This window comes from Callorhinus ursinus, unplaced genomic scaffold (assembly GCF_003265705.2).
Source record: "Callorhinus ursinus isolate GAN/ISIS: 27379988/994484 unplaced genomic scaffold, GSC_fseal_2.0 scaffold23, whole genome shotgun sequence".
Lineage (NCBI taxonomy): Eukaryota > Metazoa > Chordata > Mammalia > Carnivora > Otariidae > Callorhinus > Callorhinus ursinus.
Genome location: NW_027397085.1, coordinates 8,483,065 through 8,508,283, shown reverse-complemented (window position 1 = coordinate 8,508,283; position 25,219 = coordinate 8,483,065).

The window sequence follows — 25,219 nt, the reverse complement described above, 5'->3', positions numbered from 1 at the left end:
GTCAGCCTCTTGGGGCACAAAACAAGGTGAAGTGGGGAAAAAGAACCTGGGAGGGCAGGTAAAGACATAAAGTACCCTGTGTTACACACTCAAGCAGCTGAGATATCCCATGACAGAGATACATCTGAGCCCTCCCAGATGCCAGCCAACGCAGGGACAACAGTGTCCACAGGTTGAAAGGGAGCACAAAGACAAGTAGAAGCCTGACTTCTGCAAGGACACAGATTGTGATACTGAGAGCACAGACACAAGCATCCTAGCCCTCTTCACTGGTACATGTCAGACTTGAATCACACCGGGCTTGCATTTTATGCTCTTCCTGCTCAAAAGGAAATCATGAGCACCCTGATATACCCACTTTATGTGGAACATTTGCATGGTTACCTATTTAGAAAGGAAAGGGTAAAGGGAAGCCCCATTATTCTGAAGTTTGTTGTCCTTTGCACTGAGGACAACAAACTTGTAGGAAAATCTACAAGACTAGTGGTCCCCATTCTGGTGGAGCTGGGGGAGCAGGTGTTTGAAACTGGATGTACAGGAGGATATAGAGGCAACAGCACCTTTGACGGGGGGTGGGGAGGGTGCGGGGAGGCACTAATGATTATAGCATCTATCCTACGTGATTTTGGAGACTCTGTCAAACAGTCTGGGTTTTGGCTTCTGCTTGTATTACAAGGAATCTGAAGAGTGAGCACTGTGTATGGCTCCAAAAAAGAAGGTGTGTCCAAATACTAATGGTAACAATGGGAAGTATCATAGCTTTTTTAAACTCAAGATTACATACAGACTTGACAGCTCATTCTCTACAGCAATTTAATCACAAAAATTCAAAATTTCATGTCCTGGATTTCAAAGCTAGCCCACATCTACACCTTATTGGTTCAGCTCCAAAACTGGCCCACTCTCTTATTAATAAAAAGACAAAATTTACTAAACTGCTCCAAGGAAGAGAAGGTAGAGCAGTAGAAATCAGATTCTAATTAATTTAGACTCTCCATGCTTTGCCCTGCTTTTATTCAACATGTTAATTTTTCCTTAATTGCCTGCCCCATAAGGCATCTCATAGACTGGTCATTTAAGAATCATCTTCGTTGGGGCGCCTGGGTGGCTCAGTTGGTTAAGCGACTGCCTTCGGCTCAGGTCATGATCCTGGAGTCCCGGGATCGAGTCCCGCATCGGGCTCCCCGCTCAGCGGGGAGTCTGCTTCTCCCTCTGGCCCTCCCCCCTCTCATGTGCTCTCTCTCTCTCATTCTCTCTGTCTCAGATAAATAAATAAAATCTTTAAAAAAAAAAAAAAAAGAATCATCTTCGTTGTACTCCATAGCTACAGTGGGCATATCTCCCCAAGTAAATATTATAACTTACCACCTTGACATGTGCTAACCTGGAAAGCATACAGTCACCATGGGTTATGATACATACAGAGGCACTCTAGGAGTAACAGCATCCACAATAGTAGCCAAAAATAGTCTCTCAGAAGCCGCTCTTTAACCCATGAACCTGTTCTCCAGGAAACTTGATTCCTGCGATCAGCGTGGTTCAGAGTTAAGTTCAGACAAATGGGGGCATTTGTCACTTCCTTTGCACTTTCATCCTTCTGGCCCGCCCCCCATATCCAACAATCACCTCTGTTTCACCTCGAAACAACACAGCAAACATGCTGAACACAAACAATGCCCTCCCCTCTGCTCTCAAGCCATGGACCATCTCCACTATGGTCACCACACGCAAGTAAGAGTTATTTGCAGCATGGTAACCCACTTGGCCCAGACATCTGAGATCGCCTTCGTGGAGAAAGACCCTTTGGTTTTCTATCTTTCATCTGTTCTCCATTACAAAGGATATTCGGGTCTTCACCACTCTCGTCTCTTTCCCCAACCCAAGTCAGTAACAAGAAGCACTTGGACAGCCACACGTTGTCTTGTGTGACTGTAGAGAAGGTTCTGGGGAGGAGAAATACAACTGGGCCCAATTGGAAGGGCAGAACTGATCATCCTCCATCCACGGGGTTTGTAGTTGGATATAAGACAAAGGATTTGTGTAAATTTCCTGTCAGTCATGGGGAGCTGTCACCAGTTTTTAAGCAGAAATGTGGATTAATCAAAGCTAACTTTGATGGCCATGTGAGGGATGAAAAGGGAGGAGTGGGGACATAGGACTACAGGTGGGACACCAGATGAGAGAAGGTGACAGCCCAACCACAGCAGTGGCCACAGAGGAGACAGAAAAAGAGAATATCTGAAAAGAAAACTGTTCAACATATTCAAAGTCTGTCATGAAGTTAAAGAATAAGATTTTTTGAATTTAGCCGTTTGACTTTGTGTGGCTGGCGTTAAGAAACTGAAAGGACATGATCCCTTTTCTCAGAAAACTTTTACTCTAGTTGAGGAGCCCAAAAATGTCACTGCGAAAAGTATCTAGAACACAGTTTAATGTCTTGAAATATTTGTTAAATGACTAAGAAGATACTCTTCCATCTTTTTTTTTTCCTTCCCACCTCTTCACACTTTTCTTCCCAGAGAACTGTCTTGTCCCAGCAGACAACAGGTCACCACAAAAATCAGTAATTTAGTTTATGAGTTTCCTTAACTTAAAGATATTTTTCTTTCCTTGTGTCAGTTTGAACCTCACTTACCATATTAAGTGGTAGCGTTTATCATATTTTATTGTATTGTATTTTATAGAGAGGAGGGAGATGGAATTGCAGGCAGAATGGTAAAAGATTCTTGTACCCCTTTTCTGTTCACCGAAAAGGCAAACCCAAAGGATGAGTATTTACTCCTGGCAAGGCAAATTCTAACTCCACTGGAACAAAAACACAAATATGCAGCTACAAACCAAATCTTTTCCCCAAAACATTAGGCGTAGGACTATGTGGTCGGCCGAGTTCTTGGAAGACGTAGTTCCTCAAAGGGGATCCCAGGCTGCTCCAAGAAGAGACAATAAAGCTCTTGCTTAAATTACTTGCATGGAAGCCCAAAATTCAGAGGTGCCCAAGGTGTGAAGTTATGAAACCATGAGATTGATTCTGCAAAGCACACAGAAACAACCAAAAAAAGAAACAAATCTGTTTTGATATTATAAAGCAACTATCAAATATCATAAAATCCTCTCAAAGTCTTCTGTTTTCTACCCTGAGCCTCATTTCATTAAAATGTCCCAAATCACCTTGTGGAAATGTTTTGCATGTCAACAAAGGCGCAAACAGTAACCAGAGGAGACAAAGAAAAATTGAGCTCAGACTTACTGGTTTATATATAGAGTGGCCAGACATTCTTTTCCTTCTTCTGCCCTTTGCACTCATATTCTCTAGATCAAATGTCTAATTGTTATGCTGGATGCCCAAGTGCCTCTGCATACAATATATCACCTCCTGTCGAAACCCACATTGTCCTCCCCCTGCGTTTCGGTAGTCTTCCCACCCTCTATTGCTAGTGTAGTGGTGGGTTTTGCTTTCATTCCTCAGAGACATACACTAAATTCCATCCAGAGCACTTACTCGCCTGGCTTGTTTGGCATCTTTCCACGTGCGTCTGCATTCCTGTAAGGGTAACATCTTCGTTCTCTTCCATTTCCCCTCTTTTCCATTTCCTATGATTTTTCTCTGTTTCTGTTCTTGGGCCAACCCTCCCTGCAGCTACATGTGTTTTCAAATCTGCCCTGTATTTTTAAATTATCCTGGTATTCTTAGCCTTTGGGCTTTCAGGACTCATTCAAACTCTCTCATCTTTCTTCTGCTGCCTCTCCAATTATTTCTGGGTCTCATTTTGCATGGTCTACCCATAACTTCTTTTTAAGTAAAATTTACTTTCTCAACAGTGAAATGCTTTACCAGAATCGATAGTTTCTGTAACCTGTCCTTGAAGCACAAACTCAAAGTCTTCATGATGACTGATCCACCCATCCATTTGCTTCTGGTTGGGCTTATCCAGAGTTCTATTATCTCCTCTTGGTGTTAAAGCCAGGGAGCACATTCCCTTATTAGAAAATGTTCCCAAGAATGGGAAACTCATGCTACGAGTGAGACTGTACCAATGGCCAGTCACCTGCATCTCTTCTCCTAGTTGCCTATGTTGCTTACCTTACCCACAATCTAATCATCCTGCCCAAAAGAAATTTCTGAGCCTTGCACAAGCACATACACAGAACACGTAGATTCACACTGGGAGCGCATTAGTGAAAATTAACCAGTAATGATCCCACAATCCATGTGATCCTCGCGGTCTTCCTATTGGTCTTGATGCTCAGTAGTCAGATGTGTGAGTTCAGTTATCTAGGAGTCATCCTTCTCTCTGTTGTGAGCTGACACAGCTGGATGAAAGCCCTCACTACTTGAGTAGGGACAGTCTTGGCATCTCGATGAGTACAGTATAAGATCATATTTAACACCCATTTAGTTTTAGTTCAAAACACAAATTTTAAATGCCACAGAAGGCAGATGTATGGATCATTCTGCCTAATGCTCTGCTTATGATAACAACACTACAGGCATATGCTAAGATATTCCTACCTCAAAAAAAGGACTATAATATAAGAACATTCATAAGATGCCAGTTTGAACCCATGCATTAACTTCCCTTCTTTCCTATATTCCCACTAAAATAGCCAAAGAAACTTAAAATGAGGGAGAAAAGATCTATGTCAACCCTGGAAAACAGGGAAAGTTGTGACAAATATTTGACCAAAAAAATCGTTGTGACGTTTTTTACTAGGAAAATATAAAATAACAAAATTGACTCAGGAAGAGATAAGAAATATAAATAAGCTAACACCGTCAAAGATACTAAAAATACCACTGAGAAATTGTCAAATCATAAAGGACATTCTAATGCTATTTAATCCGTTAAAGAGACTAGGAAAAAAGATCAAAATTTTCCAATTCAATTTTAAAAACCAACTAGTATAACCCTGGCACGAAAAATCTGGCAAATACAGCACACAAATCTATAGACCAACATCACTTAGGAATGCTCATGCAAATATTTTAAGAAATATTAGCAAATCAAATCAGCAACATATTTTAAAAATAATAAGCCAACAACTGCGATAGATTAAAGATGACTCCAAATTCTTTGCTATTCCTCTCATTAGGAAGTGGAGCCTAATTCCCTTCCATTTGAATCTGGGCTGACCTTAGCAACTTGCCTGACCAACAGAACCACAGAGCTTCTGTGGTTAGCTCATAAGGAGTCTTGCAGCTTCCATGTCTGTTGAAAAAGCAAATTGCACGACAGCATATGTAGTTTGAGTCCACTTGGATAAATTAAATAAATAAACAGAAAAAAAAGTATCAAAGCAACTCACCAAAATATCAGTAGTTATTCTAAGAGATTATAGGGTTTTTTTAATTTTTAAAAATTTTGTATATATGATTTTTCTATTTTTCTCCAATAGACATATGTCATTTTTGTGATTTAAAACAGCGTGGGTATATTTCTTAAATATACCCACTGTAGACCATATATCCTTGAGTTTTTCTGAGCCCTTCTTGACTACTACCATGCTGTGACCTAAGTACTTCTTAGAATGAAGAATTTCAGTATTTTACTATGAATGTGCAAAACTTTTACACTTTCTTTTGTCTTTAAACTACCATTAGCATATGTTCCTTACTCTTCTGAATTGTTATTCACCTGATTCTTTCCCTTCATGACACTATACATCTTTTATCATATCCTACTCCAGTTTCATCTTCCCAGATGGAGAACATTAAGTAGCCAGCTCATCCTCATAAAGAAGCACTCGCTCGCCCCATCTCTGTTTTTACTGCAGGATTAAAATGACCACATGGCCAGAAATTAGCAGTTTAAGGACAGTCCCTGACTTATGATGATTTAGCTCACAATTTTCAACTTTACGATGGTGTGAAAGCCGTAAGCGTTCAGTAGAAACTGTACTTCCAATTTTGAATTTTGATCTTTTCCTGTATTTGGTACAATCCTCTCTCTTCGTGAAGCTGGGCACTGACAGCAAGCCGCAGCTCCCATCAGCTCCCAGTCAACTCCCAGTCAGCCATGCAAGCATGCGGGTAAATAAGCCATACACTAACAACTGTTCTGTTCCCCACATTCAACACAGTATTCAATAAATTACATAAGATTCAACACTTTATTATAAAATGGGTTTTGTGTTGGATGATTTGCCCAACTGTAGGCTAATCTAAGTGTTCTGAGCACATTTAAGGCAGACAGATTAAGCTATGATGTTGGGGAGGTCAGGTGTATTAAATGCATTTCAACTTAAGATATTTTCACCTTTCAATGCGTTTGTCAGGACACAACCCCATCGTAAGTTAAGGAAAATCTGCACTCCCAATTTATTTTTCCCTTACTTTCAATATATAAGAATAATTCCCCCAAATGTAAAATATCATCCTCAATATAATTCATAAGAATACTTATTGAGCCAAATGTTTATGGATTACTTCTGCACTATCCACTGGGAAAGCAAAAATCTCTCTTTAGGGTCAATTTCAGTGACAACATCTATAACACTATAGCTTTTTACCTCCCAAATAGACATAGATATCTCTAGACTGCACAGATGGATCTGTATCTAAATTCACAAGGAAGGCCTTTTGTGAATCAATAAGTGCTATCCTAGTGTCATTTTTCTTGCTGTCAAAATGCCATAGTAAAGGGAAAAGGTCCAAACTCAGCCTGTGTAAATTGTTAGTTTTAGGCTCTTCCTAAATTACTTGGGGCCTGGGGGAGGGATGTGAACGTGTGCACACACATACACACAAAATGTCTGAAATGGTCTCATCCATGTGCAAAGCCACCAGGGAGAAACAGAAAGTCTACTGTTTGACTTTGGATAAAAGAGCCTGGGAGTGTGGAGGAAACAGGGCAAGACCATGTAGTAGACAAACAGGAAGAGGGTTGAAGGAAGATGTCAAAGGATACAACTCAGCTGCTAATCAGGCAGCTCCTGCGGAGAAGGTGAGGCTGGTGGCACATTCTTTTTTTTTTTTAAAGATAGTCAGCATGAGACGGCTCACAAAGCCCAGCAGAAGCGCACTCCTGTGTGCACACCATCTAATGTCACACAGAAGAATAATGATACCTCACTTCACCTTCATTTCTTCTCACCCAATTTTACCACAGCCTTCTGATACAGTTCCATTTCTCACCACTTCATCTTACATATGGGTATATGAGTGATTACGTTGAAACAAACAAACAAAAAAAGGCGTGTTTTGGTCCCTATTGCTTCCTCGCCAAGCCTTTCCGAATAGAGCACAAATCCCATCACACAGCATACAAGGTCCTTCCAAAGAGGCCCAGCATCTCCTCCAAGACTCACATTAATATCCCACCTCCCAAGTTCTTATCTCCTCAAAGAACCCCTCCCCTTGTCTTTACTGACCATCTGCCCTGTATATAGTCTTTGGCTTCCCACTTCCACTTGCCCAAATATCACCCACCCTTCTTTAAGACCAATTTCCCCAGTTGGGACTCAATAACCAACTTGGTCTTCTTTCCCTTTCTATTCTTAAAGTACTTTAGGTGGACCTCAATAAATCTTTCAGCACACTAATAAAACAATAAGCACTCATGGAGCATTCATTAAATACAGGGTATGGAGCTGAGTGCTCATCTTAATTAGAGATCCTTTGGTTATGGGAAAGAGAAACTTGCTGGAACCAAGAAAAGGGGGATTTATTATTACACATAAAGAAACTCAGGGCAAGATATATAATCAGACTTCTAGAGGGACTGGAAAGTGACCAGAAATCAGGGAAGGGCTTGCACATTCTCTCACTTGCGCCCTCGTGCTCTCTCTCTTTCCCTCTCTCTCAGCCTCTCTTTCTCTATCCCTATATCTCTATCATCTCCATCTCTCTCAATCTCTCCCCACCCCTCATTTAGCAGTGCTTCTTCCTGGTTGCTGGGGGCTACATTGGAGAGAGTTAATGAAGATCTTCCTTTTCCCTGCCACTGGCCACTAGAGAGCTATTTAAATGACTCCATGTTTATTTAGTACTGTTGAGTGAATATTATTTTGGCATGCACATCATTACGTACAAAAAATGTTATTTTGAAAAAGAGCAAAATTAGGGGTGCCTGGGTGGCTCAGTCATTAAGCATCTGCCTTCGGTTCAGGTCATGATCCCAGGGTCCTGGGATAGAACCCCTCATGGGGCTCCCTGCTCGGCGAGAGTATTGCTTCTCCCTCTCCCACTCTCCCTGCTTGTGTTCCCTTTCTCGCTGTGTCTCTGTCAAATAAATAAATAAATCTTTAAAAAAAAAAAAAAAGAAAGTGCAAAAGTAGATTGTATTGGGTGAACATACCCTAATTAATCAAGACTAAAATTCCATTGATTGTGAGATTCACCTCCATTTATCTGTATCATCAAGAAAGAAAAAAATGTTACCTTTGGTCATTTTAAAGAAGCTGTCAATTTTAAGACACCCTTATTTTTAGAGATGTTAAAATGTAAAACAATGATTCTTGATGAAATGTTATATAGAAAATGAAGTATAAGCTGCCTTTGTATAGCACCTACGATCTCAAAAGAAGTTGTTTATGCCATCTTCCAGGGAAAAGCCCAAAATGACTAGTTTACTACTAAGGCCCCAGAGGGAGGACCCAGTAGCTGGGGCTAATACCAGAAACTGTCAGAAACCACATTAACTTACCTCAAAGATGACATCAATGACAGCAAGTCAGTCATGAAAAGCCTCTTGGATCAGGCCACAGATAAGACCTGCAGAGAACTTGTCACAGGTTTCTGACCCTGGAGCAGAAGAAAGATTCCTCACTGTCTACTCCTTGATCCCTGAAGCAACGCAGCCCAAGTCCAGACAAAGGGTAATCTCAACCTCACTGCCTTAGCTCCCTGCTTCTACCACAGCCTGAAAGTGGGCTCTTGTCAAGGCCAGTCATCGAACTGAGGACCAGGAGGATGGCATCTGGAACTCTTCACAGAGCCCAGCTCTCTCCTTAAAGTGGTTTTATTGTCATTCATTATTGCTTCTAAGATCCATCCCCATTGTTGCGTGTACCTGCAGTTCATTCATATTCACTCCTGCATAACTGTTCTCTGCCATGTGAAGGCACCACAATTTCTCCACCTATGCTCCCATAAATAATCATTTGTTTGAGTTCCTTTATTTCTTTAATTATATTCTGTTATGAACAGAGGTTCGATAAATCCTTATACATGTCTGCTAGAGCGCACACGCAAACGTTTTTCTGGAGTCTATACCCCGAAGTGGAATTGCAGAGTCTTAGACTACAGTCACATTCAGCTTCACAAGATAACGCCAGGGCTTGTGCCAGTTTACATTCTAATAGGAGATATATGAGTTCCTGTTACTTCAAACTTCACCGATTACTTGAAATCGTCAGATTTTCTAATTTTTGTCTATCTAGCAGGATGAAGTAAATGACATACAGTATATCATCACTTTTATAAAGTTCAAAAACAAATAATACCGAGTAATAAACTTTTAGGTGTATATATACTTGTGATAAAACTATATTGAAAACAAAGGAATGACAACTACAAAATTCAGGATTGTGATTTACCTTTAAAAAGAGGCAGAAAATTGGGATTATTATATTTATATAATACATACATATATAATGTGCATACAATATATGTATAATACACATATTGATTTTTTTATTATTTCAAATGGCACATAATAGAATAATATTTTAGTTGCTTTATTTTCTGTTCCCACAACACTAATAATGACACCTTTAAAATTACATTCTTACAGCCTCATCATTGGAAAAAAAAGTTATACCCTTGTAGCTCCAAAATTTAAAAAAATTCTCAGGGAAGGACTCTGATTGGCCTCGATTAGATCATGTGCCCATCCCTGAACCAATCACTGTGGCCAGGAGTAATAAACCCTAGGATTGATCTATCTTATGTCTATCTCTGTGTCCAAAGGGATAGAATCTGTTGCCATAAAATGTGGGTAGAATGGTATGAAAAGGCAAAGCATAACAAAAACCTTAAGTATTAATATCATCAATTTCTAAAAGCCACACAGATAATAGGTAGCAGAGCTGGGATTCAAACCCAGATCTGGATGACTCTGGGGCCTAGACATTAACCACTTCAATTCCAGCTTCTGCTGGATTAAAATATGATGAGTTTTCTCTGGTGCTATGCCAAGATTTTCTTAAAGCCTGGGACCCTGTCTTATTTATCTTTGTCCCTCCAGCTCCTAGAAATACTACCTGGCAATTTTTAGGTGTTTTGTGGAATTAAATCCCCAAACTGCAAATTGCTTATTTGAACATATTCTTAAATCAACATGGATGTGACCATTTCTGAGACCAGCTGTGTGGGTCTTGTGCTCAGAAAAGAACAGATGGGGATTTGAAGAGTGGGAGGGGGTGGAACATTTTAATTTCAAGAACATTTTAGCACCACAAAAATCAGAAGGGAAATAGAAATACTAGAAATTTTATACTTCAAGCAAAGTTGCCTGATGATCAAAAGTGAGCATAATAAGAGTAGCAAAGAGTAGCTAGAATACATTTTTCTTATTGAGAAAATCATGATAACTTAGATTTGTTATTTCTCTTACATTTTCTAGGAAATTTGGGGGGAAGAAAAGTGAGATTGGGTGGGGCTAACAGGGGACCTTTCCTTTGACTGTATCATTAAAATTATAACAAAAATGTATACATGAGATTATTTGCAAATTTAACAATAATCACAGCCTAGATAGATGTTTTAAGTCTCTTGGCAATAATTACCAGTTTTCTGTCTCTTTCCACTTCCCCTTTCAACCGTGATGTGAAGGTATTGTTTGAGAAATGATCTTTACTTCCATTTATTTTCATTTGGGTCATGTTGGTTTTCATCTTTTTTCTTCCATAGAATCACGTCTTTTCCTAGCATTTGTCTTTTACGTTCCTTTGTGAAGCCTAAAATAGAACAAACCAAACCCCATTTCTTTGTTAAGTATAATCTTCTCGTTTCTCACTGTTCATTTTGTCCTGCTTTTGAATGCTTCTCGTCTCCTCTGGACTTTGGATCTACATATTTAAACTTTTATCTTCATATTAGTCTTTCTTTTGTTCTCCTTCCTTTGTTTCAAAAAAAAAAAATACTTCATTTTAAATGACTCACCATTGTATTGCTTCCCTGGCTTGCACAGCCATTAAGTGGAATATAGTCTATTAATTTAGAGTTGTGTTATGCTGTCTTGGTCTAGGCTGCTTCCAATTTTGCTGAAGGATCTGTATGTGACTGCAGTTAATTTATTTTTAAACATTTTCTTTCTTTCCCTCTGTCCTCTTTTCTGTATTATCCAATCTGATATCCACCAGAGCATTATCCTCTGATCCAAACTTTGCCCCATTCCAAATTTCAACTTTTTCTTCTTTTCCCTCCTATTAGAGTCATTTTGTTTCTAATTACAATCCAGCTACCCACAGGCTTGTTTCACCAGAGGCCTTACCACTGGTGTTTATTCAGGTGATTTTGAAGTGAGTTTTGTCCTAATTAACTTGAAAAAAAAGAGAGGGGAGGGGAGTAGAGAAATTGAAAATAATAATTGTTTCAGTCTTGAAAGCAAATATTCCCTACCGGCTATGCACACTGCTGGGATTCTCTGGGCCCTTATTTATTCCTCCCGCTGTTTTGCCTGTATTGACTTATGCAGAGTGGACTCAAAATAGAACTAGAAGTCCTAAGGGCCCTGACTCAAGGCTTATGGCTCCTTGCCCTAAACTTTTCCCCTGCCTCTTACCTAGCAAACATTAGGTCCAAACCTACCCTTTTTGGGGGCCAAAAGAAAGAAGTTCCCTTTTACCTTCTCCTCCAGCCTAATTGACATAAGCAAAACAGAGGATGGTCTAGCCAGACTCTGCAGATTTTTCCCAGATGACATTACAGTCTTGTCACAAGGGCAAGGTCTTCTAAACATTCTTAACTCACGGAAAGCCATGGTGCAAGGAGCAGGAGATAGGTTGTTTTATAGAATTAATTACATCTCCAAACCACAGATTGGTTATTTGAACATATCCTTATAAGCAACATGGATGTGCGTCTGAGACCAGCTGTGTCAGTCAGGTGCTCACAAGAGAACAAACAGGGGTGAGAGTCCATCCCATGGAATATGAGAGTGGGTAGGTCCAGTGGTCTACCACAGTGAGCAGGATGGACTAAAGCCCACCCCTGCCATGGTCCTCTCTGAGCTACCCACCACTTGTGAGATCCATCGCTACAGTCATAAGCAAAGTGACTCTTGCTCCCAAAATGAGCTCCGTAGCCTCAGTTATAAAGAACCGAAGTGTTACTCAGCTAATTATAATGTAGTGCAACGCATTCTCAGCCTGGGGTATCAGACAAATAGCAACTTGAGATTAAAATCTCCAACAAACTGTTTTTCCCTCTGCCTTATGGAGGCAAAGGAAGGCCTGTGGAAAAACAGAAAAGCTCTGACGTCACAGAGAAGCTGGGTCCAGAATCAAGAGCTCTGGTTATGTGGCCTGGATAGTCTGGAAAGCCCAAGTGCCTCTCTTGGTGGGCATGAGACTTCAGTGGAGGGTGATTTAGACTGTTGCACTGACATCTGCCTCCTGCTCACAAGAGTTTCCACTGCCACCCCTACCATGATTCACTGACCCAAGTCTGGAAAGCCCAGGTATAGAACCAAATCTCACAGAAAACCGTGAATGTTTTTTCCAGGCAAAGCTAGTGCTTTCTGTTGGTTAGAACAGATGCCAATGAATCCAAAGCTTGGGCAATACATGAGCTAGTTTCTCACAGGAGAAAATGCTACCCTGTAGTCAGAGACTAAACCTTTAAGCCTAGCCAGACATGTTGCAACTACGAACATAATGAAGTCAATTTTGTGTTCAATTATCTACTGTGTTAGAAAAGATACTGTCCCTTTAAATTCTGTGTCAGAACCAATCTCTAAAGAAGTCAGTTGCTGGAACAAAGTAGCCAGAGGCTATCTATGAAGCATAAGACAGAAAAAGATTTCTTCTAAGAAAGCAAAAAAATTAAAAGCTGAAAAGCCTCCTATGGTTAGAGCAAGCCAGACATGGGTGTATTCACGTCTGTCTGTTCTATAGATGCAAAGGAAAATTGAGGTGCTTCTGGGTAGCTTCTAAATTCAGGGATGAGAAACTGAATTACACATATATCAAAGGCAATTGCTGGAGGTGATGCTAAAGATGGTAGGCGAAGCTAAATCTCTTCTCACTGAAAATGATCTCCCTCAAAACAAGTTCATGACGTCCTCACATTAATAAAGGAAGAGACCTTCCTGAGAGAAGTACCTGAGAGAAACTACCAGGAAGTTGAGACCAAGATAAGAAGGGAGGGGATTTAAGGAGAGAAAATTACCTCATTCACTGTGATAGGAGTGTAAATTGGTACATTTCTGGAAAGCAGTTTGGCAACATACCTTTCAAAGCCCTTCAAAATAAGTATTACCTTTGACTTAGTAACCCTACTTCCAACCATCTACCCTAAGAAAATAATAAGGTGGAGAAATATGCATGCCACAGAATTATCTATAATGGTGAAAAATTAGACATCTAAATATACAATGGAACAATCCATACTATAGAAAATTATGCAATTATTTAAATTGTACCTTTAAGATTAGTAACATGAAAACACACTCATAATATATTAAGTGAAAAGAAAGGATGTAAAATAGAAGTAGAATTACTTTAAGTTAGTTTGTATATATATATTTTAGAAGGAAATACAACATTGCTAGTGATTATCATTCCACTGTGGAATCAAAGGTTGTGTTACAAACTTTCTACATTGAACCAGTATTACTTTTACAATCACAAAAAAGTTATTTTTTAAGAAAATTTAGAAGTTTTTATGCCATGGTGTTGGGGAGAGGGAGGAGCAGATTACAAAATTGTATAGGGGAAAAAAGACCTAAAAGGAAATACGTCTCATCCCATCTTGGCATCTGCTTCTCTGGACCTGGACTGACACAGGGGCACTCCTACATCCATTCACCCACCTACAGAATCCATTAACAGACCCGTTCACAGAGACTGGGGGTGCTAGCTATAAGAGTGGATTGGCAATCCTATATCCCAGTAGGAAATCTGTTTATGCAGCAGACGTACTGATCAGGCTTCAATACCCATTTTAGCATCAGGAGAAGAAAACTACAAAGATTTGGGAAACCCCCCAAAAATGGGTAGCCTGTGAACCATCTACTCTCCCACCAGTTGGTATGAGTTTCTCATGGGTTAAGTGAATACTGCAGCATGTAGATGGATTTGAATGGTGTTGCTTGTACCCATCCAATAAATCTAAACTCAGATTTACTCAGATTTCAAGGTGATGAGAATCCAAAGTAGGGGTCCCTGCCACCAGCTTCACAGTTGTGTAAGGGCCTGGGGAAAGCCTGGGAGAAGGCCCCTGGAAAGGAACTGAGAAGATGAGAGCAGTCCCAAGCTGACAGCCAGGGAGATGGGACCTCAGGCCTACAACCACAAGGTTATCTTGCCAACAGTCTGAATGAACATGAAAGTGGGCTCTTCCAAGATCCTCTAGATAAGTGCCCAGGAATCCCATTCCTTAAGCACAAGACCCTAAGCAGAGAATCCAGGTAGGCCATGCCTGACTTCTGACCTAAAGAAACAATGATAAAATAAATGAGTGTTGTTTTAAGCCAATAAGATTGTGGTCATTTGTAACGTAGCAATAGAAAACTAATACAAGGAGATTCAACAGCACATATTTGATAGCAGTAATTGGGAAAAGCAAACCATTGTGTTTGTGTTTCTACCAAGTTCAGAATGTTCAATAAAGTAATTACAAAAGCTCTATTATTATCAAGTTTGCCTTGATATTATTAAACGAATATGTTCAAGTGTTTTATTAGCAAATTATACCAATTATTGTACAACGTAGTGGCTGAAAATTTCATAGTGATCTCTTACCTTAAAATATAACTATTTAGGGGAGCCTGGGTGGCTCAGTCAGTTGAGCATCCGACTCCTGATTTCAGCTCAGTTCATGATCTCGAGGTCGTGAGATCAAGCCCCACGTCAGGCTCCAAGCCAGGCACAGAGCCTGCTAGGGATTCTCTCTCCGCCTCTCCCTCTGCAGCTCCCCACCCCGACTCTCGCTTAAAAAAAAAACTGTAACTATTTATAACCAATCTGATCATTCCCTATGGTGTTCTATTTAAACTACCATATAGATGTCTCACACCTAAATTAATGGCACAATATTTAAAATAATCAACAAGTAGTTCCTGAAAGGAGGCAAGAAGGGAAGAAAAACAAATATAAGATAGTCTATTACTGAGCTGGCCTCACAAGAAAATAAAGCTGGTTTCTTCTTCATGCAGGACTTCTCCAGAAAGACCATATGGAACCCTGCAGCTCAACATAGTTTTGTGGGGGAGAGAGGGAGCAGAAATTATCTGCCAGTTCCTTTCTGTCTCCTGTACTTCACTGGTCAAAGAACCCCTCTATACTTCTGGGAGTCAGCCCCTGGGATAGTCAGGTCCCATGTCACCTTCCAACAAGTCTTCCAAGCATGGACATGGTAGAAAGCCAAGAGGGTGGGGTTCCTGCAATTCCTGCCTAGTAAGCATAGTGGAGCCAAGCACAAGCAGGGCCATCGCCTTGGGAAGGCTAGGAGAGCTCACAGTGTTAAGAGATAGGGAAAGGTAGTGGCCAATGGTTTCTGCTGAGCAAGTAGCATGGGCCCAGAGGGTAGAGCCAGGCACATCTGGAGAGGTGCATTAACTTGGACCTCACAGCCCCAAATATGATGTCTGCACTGCACCACCCTTCCTCCCACACTATTATCTTGACAACTAGGTAACAGAGAATTGACCCATTCCCCCCACTGCTTCTAAGAAACAGCTACTTCTTGCCTTTGATCATCACCCTTAATTTGGGGTTCCTCCATCTGGTTTAGATTTCTTCCCAGAAAGCACTCAATGCCCATATTTCCAAACCCTTCTCTGTACATGAAGCTATTGCTTTCCCACCAATTTTTGTAATCCATTCTGGAAAACACACCCAGAGGCCCTGGGCTTCTGCCCATTCTGCTTTTCATTATTGCAATTGCAGTGTGGTTAAACCAGTAATGTCAAAACCATGTGTGTGTGTTTGCAATGCATTCTACTCCAAAGCATGATAAGAGTGGGCTTAAACACACACACAGGCACACATGGACACACACTTCTCTTCTGGGTAGTGCAGCGTTTGGGCAGAAGGACAATGACATCTCTTGGAAAGGAGGAACAGAAAGGAAAAGCCTGGGTCTGAAGTATAAGCCTTCGAATTTCAAAATGGGAACTCTTTCAAAACCAGTTGCATTAAACCCTTCTGTGCAGGGGACAAAAACCTTATAAGGAGCAGGAAAATTTTAAAAAATAGGCCACTAATAAATAAAAATATTTTTCCCACAGATAAATCAGGCTTTGAACGCTTTATCCAAGGCCTTCTTTTGACATTTCCGGGATTCTTACATTTATATTCAAACTCATCAAAAATTATCCCCAAGTGACCACACAATCACTTCTTGTGGTTTTTCTTCTTTCCTTTTGATTAGTTTTTTCTCTTCCGACCTTTGGCTGACTGTTTTGCTACTGTTAGCAGGATTGAAGTTCCTAGTGGGGTTAAAAGAAAGAACCATGAGCAGCAATGCTGTGTTCTCAAGTTTTTTCACCCTGAGCAGGAAAGGACCATTTATGGATTGATCTCCCCATCAGAGAACCATGTCACCCAATCTCCCTGTTCTGCAACTTGCCACAAGATTGATGGTAAATATAATATGTATGAAAATGAAGGAGGAAAATGTATGCAAAGCTTCAGTAGTAGTGCAGGGGGCTGGAAATGATGTTGTGCAGTACATCATTTCATCTGAATTTCTCATTTTCAGGACATTGACTCTAAAATTACTGCAGTCATAGTGTTTAATGTTCCTGTATTAGGATTCCAGGGTTTAAAAAAAAATGATCTGAAGCCAGAAAAGCAAGACTGACTTATTTGGACCTGTGCTACGGTGTGACCAAAAAAAAAAAAAAAAAAAAAATTGCAAGAAAATAAGAAATGCTATAAACATACACATATTCTCCCTCTCTCTCTCTCTCTCACTCACACACACAGAGACTTAAAGTGAGTTTAATACTATATCCAGCAGAGGGGCGCCTGGGTGGCTTAGTCATTAAGCGTCTGCCTTCGGCTCAGGTCAGGATCCCAGTGTCCTGGGATGGAGCCCCGCACTGGGCTCCCTGCTCGGCGGGAAGCCTGCTTCTCCCTCTCCCACTCCCCGCTGCTTGTGTTCCCTCTCTTGCTGTGTCTCTCTCTGTCAAATAAATAAATAAAATTTTAAAAAAATATATCCAATAGAATACCAAGCAGGTTGCCAATAAAAGAGGGAATATAACATAATAGTAAACTAATGAAGCTTAAGTTCCAAGGCCCTAGAAGGTCAGAGGTTTTTTTGTAAAATTTGTAAAACAGCTATTTTAACCAAAATGGTTAAGATTGCTGTCTTTCTTCACTCCAATTTTCCTTTCTGTATGGGAAGGCATTAGATCGGTCATGAGCATGTGGGGGATCCAGCTAAGAGAAAGCTGAGTTGAGGATATGTTTCATCTGTGTTTAGGACAAGGATAAAATGGATTTAGATGGTTCTCAGTCACTCCTGTGTCAGTTATGTGATTGCTAGCATCCTGATAGAGCAAAGCCTTCCAGGAGCACTCAGCTAGCCCCTGAGCAACATATAGGTACAGGGTAAGAGATTTCACCTCAAAATAAATATGTATTTCAGGACCAGGAGTGTGTTGGGTAGTCCAGAAGAAGCCAAGTTTGAAATGTACAGTACCAAAAGCTAATCTACGGACAATTCTTCTCACCATCAGATCTACTAAAAGATAAGTAGAGGACTCAGATATCATTGATCCTCATCAAAACACAAGTTTTCTCCTTGACAGAGATTTTTCCAAATTGGATAACAACTCTAAAAATTTATGTGATATGAACCTAATAAGTTGTAACACTGAAAAAAAATACTTTTCTAATCTATCAATAATTTTTTTAAAAACTTCAACCCTGCTACAAAAAAAAAACAAAAAATGAGTTACCTTTCTATTCCTTCTATGAAAAGGATTTTACTAAATTGGTGTCCTATGAAGAGGCCAAGATTATGAGCCAGGAATGTATTTTTGCTATTTGTGCTATTTGTCAGCTTTTTCAAATACGTAATTGGTTATGATTCTTTTCTCGTTCTAAATAAATGTTCTTTTATACTTAATTTAGTATTCATGATTCCCATTCTCTTGAAGAATAGCATCAGCTTCAGGCCCCTCCAAATCTGCCCTCTATCTGACTCACAATCTCAGCTCTGGCTCAGATCAGGCTTCCACCCCAGGCAGCTTCTAACATCCACACAGATGGTGAGGCTCGGTGCCTTTCTTCACCTCCTGGCGTCCACGGGCTTCCACTTCTGCATCCCTTTAGTGACCCTGGACCATGGCCACATCTTGTTCCTTGTCCTCATGTGGAACTACTCCATCTCCAAAGCCTGAAATTCCAAAGTGCCTACCAGCAAGTCAGTTCATGCAGATCAAAAGCTACATTTTTTCCAATTCCTTCCACACACATACCTACGCACACATCCCATGGATGGTCTTTGTGCATGGTATTCTCCTTCCTTGCCTGCCTCTTCTCTTCCTCACCTTCCATCCTCATCCCTACGACTCACTCCAAATTCTCCATGTTAGGTAAACCTCTCTGAATCTTGTTCTTCCTACTTTATACTTCATAGCCATCCCTCCCAAAATCAACCTGGTTAGCTCTAAATATGTTTAATAGCTGTGTGATATTTCCCAGTGGAGATATATCAGTATAAATTGAACATTTCCCCTTTGATGTCCATTCAGTTTGTTTTCTGTTTTCTTCTGCTTGCAGCAATATGAATGATACTGCAATCAACATTTTTTACCTATATCTCGATGCTAATCATCCATAAGATTCCCAGTACCTGGACTGGTGGTTGAAAAGGCACACTTATATACATATACATTTTTTTTTTAATTTTCATAGATGCTGTCAGGATGCTTCCAGAAAGCCTGTAACAACTCACATTTCCACCAGCAGAGTTTGAGAACCCCTTCTCCCTGCCTACTTTGCAACAATATTATTGCCAATATTATTGCTCTTTTTAACTTCTGCCAGTCTGAAGGGTAAGATACTTAAACTTAAACTCAACCTTAATTTTCTTTTCTGCAACCACTAGTAAATTTGAGCATTTTTCACTGATTAATTAACTAGACTTAGATTTTGCTCTTCTGTGAGTTGCCTATTCATATTCTTGATCAAATGTTGAGGGGAGGTCATTCGTTTTTCTTCTCATTGATTCTCAACCCTACTTGCACATCATAAATAATTACCCTTTGTTATGCTTATTGCAAATACTTCTTCCAAATCTATCATATTTCTCCTGACTGTGTTTGTAGTTTTTTGTATTTAAATCATCTACAATGGTATATAACATGGTCTCAGGGTTTCTGGAATTGGTTATAGAGGTCTCTTTTATTCCTTGGTTGCACATAATCTCTTAGATTGTCTTCTAAAATGATGACATTTTATTGTTTATTGAAATCTTCAGGCCATCTGGAATTTATATTTGCATACTTTGTGTTATAAGGTCCAACTTTATTTTTTTCTAGAAGGATAGCTATATCAGCACTATCTGTTAAATGAATCATTCCTTTCCTCCTGAATTGAAGTACCAGCTTTATCATATGGTAATTTTTCACATATGCCAGAATATATTCCTGATTCTCTATTCTAGTCTACTGATTAATTTATTCTTTGCCAATACCATATTGATTTTTAATATGGTAGTTTTGTCAAATGTACTGATATCTAATAAGAAAAGTATCCCTTTTAACCATTCTTTTTCATACTTTTCTTACCATTTCTTGGACATTTACTTTTCTATATGAAATTTGACATGTTTTTATTCAGTTAAAAATGGGTTGAGAGTCTACTGAAATTATACTAAAATCATATAATCATTTGGGATGATTTGACATTTTAGGATATAATTTCTCCCCATCCAAGAATGTGGTATACACTTCTATTTGTTCAGATTTATTTCATATTTCTTCACATAGGTCCTTTACTTTTCATGCCAAATGTATTTATAAATAGTTTGTAATCTTTTTAAATATTTTGTAATTTTATGTCACTATTTTGAGTGAAATACTTTTCCCACTTCCATTCCTAGGTGTTATTATTATTAGTGCAGAGGGGGGCAGAAAAAAGCTTTCCTTTCATTTATTATTGAATCCAGTCACTTACAAAAACTGTATTAATTCTTGTGAGTTTTTACTAGAGCCTACTAGGTTTTCTGAGTATACCATTACATCAGCAAAAGGGAAGGAAAAAAAAGGTAGCATCAGTCATCTCAATTTTTGTAGCACCAAGTAGTGTCTGGTACTTAGCAAACACTTCATAAATGCTTTAAGAATGAACAAATGAATTAATGAATGAACACATGAAGTGGGTCAGAGGTTATTCACATGGAGCATTTAAGGTTCTTTCCAATGAATTCCTGATCTTCCTTTGGAAGGCCACACCCAGGTCTTTGCTAGAAACCACATCAGTTTCCAAAAGAGTCAAATAGAAGATGAATAAGTCTGATGGCCATAGGAAATATGTTCCGAATAGCGAAGGATCTTCCTGAGTGAGTTGTAGTAGAGTGCCTTGGAAAGTTCTTGAGTTCCTCTTTTCATTTGAGCTAAGAGAAGAGACTGCACAGGGAGGCTTTGTTATTGTGACCAGGAAAGAAGCAACAAGCTGTCTTTGCACCTTAGAGTGAATTACAAGGCTTACGGAGGCAAACTAATGCTTTTGTTGGCTGAGGGCAGGCAGCTAGCCAAAGGTTCACCTGCAGGAATATTTCAGTGAAGGGTCCAGAAACACAGACAAATAAATAAATAAATAAATAAATAAAGGCGCCCTGGGAAGCTTTCTAAATGTAGGAAGACAGTCAAAAACAAAGTCTGCAGTGGTAATTGACAGAAAATCAAAGAGATACCAATTTACGTACAGGTGATTGTGTTCAATTTAGTCTTGATCTGCGTACTACCTCCAAAGGTAGGCCTCACAAATAGTGCATGATGGAACTAAAAGCATGTGCTCTCCTATCTAACCTCTGTAAGTCAACCATACTTAGGAAGAGCCAAGCCACTAGGCCTATAATCTCAACCACAGTGATTCACCTTATGGCAGCTATTAGAATTCTAGGCATAATTTATTGCTGAGGTAATTAACCATTATCTATGTTGCATACTTGAAATCCCAACTCAGCTAAGTGTCAATCTGAGTCATAATAAATAATAAATGGGCCCCAAATGCTAGAAGCTTCTGATTTGATGTTATAAGACCATCACTTAATCCTGGAAGAGGTTTTCCAACAAACCACAATAGCTTCCTGCTCTTTCACAAAATTAAAATACACATATACAAATTTATGAATGCACATGAAGAATTATCCACTGTAAGAAACACCTCTGTTTTTCAAAAAACAGAAACAATGATCACCAGACTGGAAAGCATGATGCAAGGTGCTCTCCATATATTACCAGCAAGAACACCAAGTACTGAGACAATGAGAAGAAAAGGGTATGTTCACGCTGTGGAAGTAAACACAAACTCTGGCACAGATTGCAAGAGATGGTTACCCAAAGGGTGACCAAACTGCTCTTCTAGGGAAAACAAAATGTTTCTATTAGAGAGTCTAACGGGAAATCCCTTGAGAGGCAGACAGAGAACAAGTGTGGTAATTGGCTAGATAATCCCAAATACTGCATCCGAGCTAAGAGCACAAAGCCAAATGAGGAGCATCAGCTTCTACGCACACACCAGGCTACTGGGGAAGTCTGATGCTTTGAAGCATCTCTTCACAGTTTTAGTTGATGAAAGGTTTATGAAGAAAATGTGTCCCTGTAAATAAGCCTTGCCCTGAAAACCCACGGGTGCATTGGGGATGTGGTTCAGGTCTGTAATCCGCTTTGTGCTGCAGCTAGCACCCTGGTGGTTAGCCTTTGCTTACAAGCCTAGTCCCAATTGAAGTGCTCTTGCCCTTCTCGCTGAGGATCTGCATCCTTCTCATCTACTGTGGGTCTGCCAGACTTAGAATCATTTTCTTGCCTGCCAGACCATGCTTCAATTCTTTTGATCACAATGACATAGAATTTGAAGACACTGAGAGACAGACCTCTCAAAAAGTGTCACATGACCTTAATTCCCTATCAGAAGCAATGCTAGGAAGAGCTCAGATATTACCCATACTGCCACCTGGCCTCTGCCCAGCAGTGTGAATCTTCCATCATCCAAATGGTCCTGAGTTCCCGAGCTGGCCTCTTCGCTCAACAACCGGGATGAACAACAAATGGCTCTTCCCTGCAGGCCAGAATAGGGCCCCTGAAGATGACCAGAAGGCCACTCTAGCAAGCAGAAGGGGTGCTCTTTATTTTCTCTGGAGCAGAATTGTGACTTCAGATTAAGGAAAGCCGATTACAACAACCCTTTATCTGTAGAATGACGATTCAGTCATGTTTGCCTCCAACAATCCTGGTTTACAACTATTGTCCCTGAGTAGTTATTTAGAGCACACCCTTGTACTCTCAAAAGTGTTCCACTTTGGAAAATAAATTATATGGTCGACCTACTTACTCAGGATACCAAGGACAAATTCCTCCGTAATTCATCCAAGGTAGCACCTGCATCAACAAGGACAAACAGGGTGCCTAAGTCCAGAGACTTGAAGCAGCAGGTTAGGGATTTAGAAATAGTACTCCTCCTCCTTTGGTGCAGATAGCGAGCTTATCTTTCTGTAAGGCTGCATATCGCTGAAGAAAACAGCCATAATCTGAAGGTCTCATCTGTTCCCATTAAAAGGAAAATTTGTTATCTGACTGTATCAGTCAGGATCTCACCAGGAAAGAGATGACCCACCTGAACTAGAATAATGCAGAGAGTTTATTTATGACGGTGTGAATGAAGCAGGACCACAAGGAATAGTACAGGAACCAAGCTGTTATCACCATCGGCTACGGGAAGTGGGGAGGGAGAGCATCTTGTAGAGCTGCTCCTTGAGGGGAGAAGACTCCTCATGACATAGTTCAAATCTACCCTCTCTTATGAACCAATCCCCACAAACAGTCTGGCCCAGAGGATGCCACCCTAAAGCCCTAAAACACACTGCACCACACATCTGGCACATATACATACTAACTCGCTTTCTTATGCACATTTTTACAGTACAAATATGTCCTGTTTTTTCATCTAGACCATAAAATCTGTGAAAGCAGAGACCTCTCTTACCTCTATATCACAAGCACTGCAACTCCAGGGGTTCTGAAACTTGTTTTTCCACTACAAAAAATCAGTGACATTCACATACAAGACATTCCCCAAAGGCATTCACTGGATTACACATAATTCCCACCATGCTCTGCCATTTCTCTACCACTTGAGAAAGCATAGCAGAATATAGATGAGCGAGGTCAGATTATTTTACAGAATATCTTGAGGCCCCTCTGACTTTTGGATGTAAATTATATGTACACTTTGGTGATCTGTTACTATTAACTGGTGTCTGGCAAGTCTCACAACTCCTGTACGCTCTGTGTCATAACAACACCAGTGCATAATCTGCGTCATGGCGAAAAGGAGAACAGACTTAGAAAGCGAATAGAAATCGTGGAAGAACGGGCTGTTGCCATCATTTCAGACACAGGTATAGGACCACAGAAGAAACCCCAATCCCAATACGCTATTGCTGCATCTTGAGAGAGAGCACACGTGTACAAAACCAACTAAATGTAGCTAAACTCGCCTTACACCCCACATAGCCCAACCAGGAATTTTGCAAACGAAGAAATCAGAATATGTGATCTTCCCATGATCACACAAGATACTAATCAAGGTGGTATTGGAACCCCAAAGTAAATCAAAGACACTCAAGGAAAAACAACAAAACTCTTGTCTTGCCTGGGAACTAATAAAGTTATTTGTACTTAACAAATGCAGATATTTACTGGGTGTCTACCTTGTGGCAGGTAATGGGGATACAGAGTAAACAAAACAAACAAACAAATGTAAAACCCTGTAGTAGACGAGGGGAGCATCTTCTCTAGGTCAGGGAAGACTTTCTTATAAGATAATGTTTGAGCAGAGACGTAAAGGGAAGAAGGAGCCACGTGGGTCCCTACAGCAAGTGTTCCAAGCAGATGCAGGAAGCAGAGCAGCGTGTCCTTGGCACATTCCAGGGGAGAAGGCTGTTGTGAGTGCCCTGGATGGGGAACAAGGGTCAAGAGGCTGGCAATGAGACGACAGATTTGGGGGTTGGGAAGCACTTCATGTAGTATTTTAAGATGGAAAATTACTGAAGGGCTTCAACAGAAGAGGACTATAATCTATGTTTTTAAACTATCAGTACAGCTAGTATGTGGAGAAGAGACTTGGCGGAGCAAGGGGAGAAGCAAGGAGGGAGCTAGTAGAATCTTCTAGGAAAGAGAGGGGGGCAGTTTGGACTAGCGTGATAGACATGAGGCAATGAAAAGTGGTCAGTCAGATCCTGAACATATTGTGACAGTACCGCTGACAGGATTTGAGGATTGACTGGATGTGAAATGTGAGAAAAAGAAGGAACCTACAGTTGAGGCCCAGGTTTCTGGCCTAAGTAACTGGAAGCTGAAGTAGACATTTACCAAGAAAGAAGAATGAGAGAAGAACAGCTCTGGAGAGAAAAGTCAAGAGTCTTTTTGAAATGCCAGTAGAGATGTGCCTCTAACAAACAGAAGTGGGATGTCCTGCAGGCAGCTGGACGCAGAGGTGTGGAGTTCAGAAGAGAATGGGGTCATCTGCACAGAGGTGGCATTTTGAGTCATAGGACAAGATGGTAGAGCAGACAGAGAAGAGTACCCAGGACTGAGTCCAAGTTCAAACTTGCGTTGCCCTTTCTAAACATCACATTTGCACTTTCACTTAGACTCTCCACAGATAGTGTCTCTTACTCTCCTTCAACAACAACTGAAGGACAATTCACTGGTAGAATGTCAATGAGCCTCTCCTTCCTGCTTAGGGAAGCAGCAGCCTGTTCACCAACCTCAGCAACCAGAGGCCTTTTAAAGAAGCCACTCCAGCAAGAAGAATGGTGAAGGGGTCAAAGAAAGCACCCCAGAGAACAAGGAGCCCTGTCACTGCGTGGTGGTTG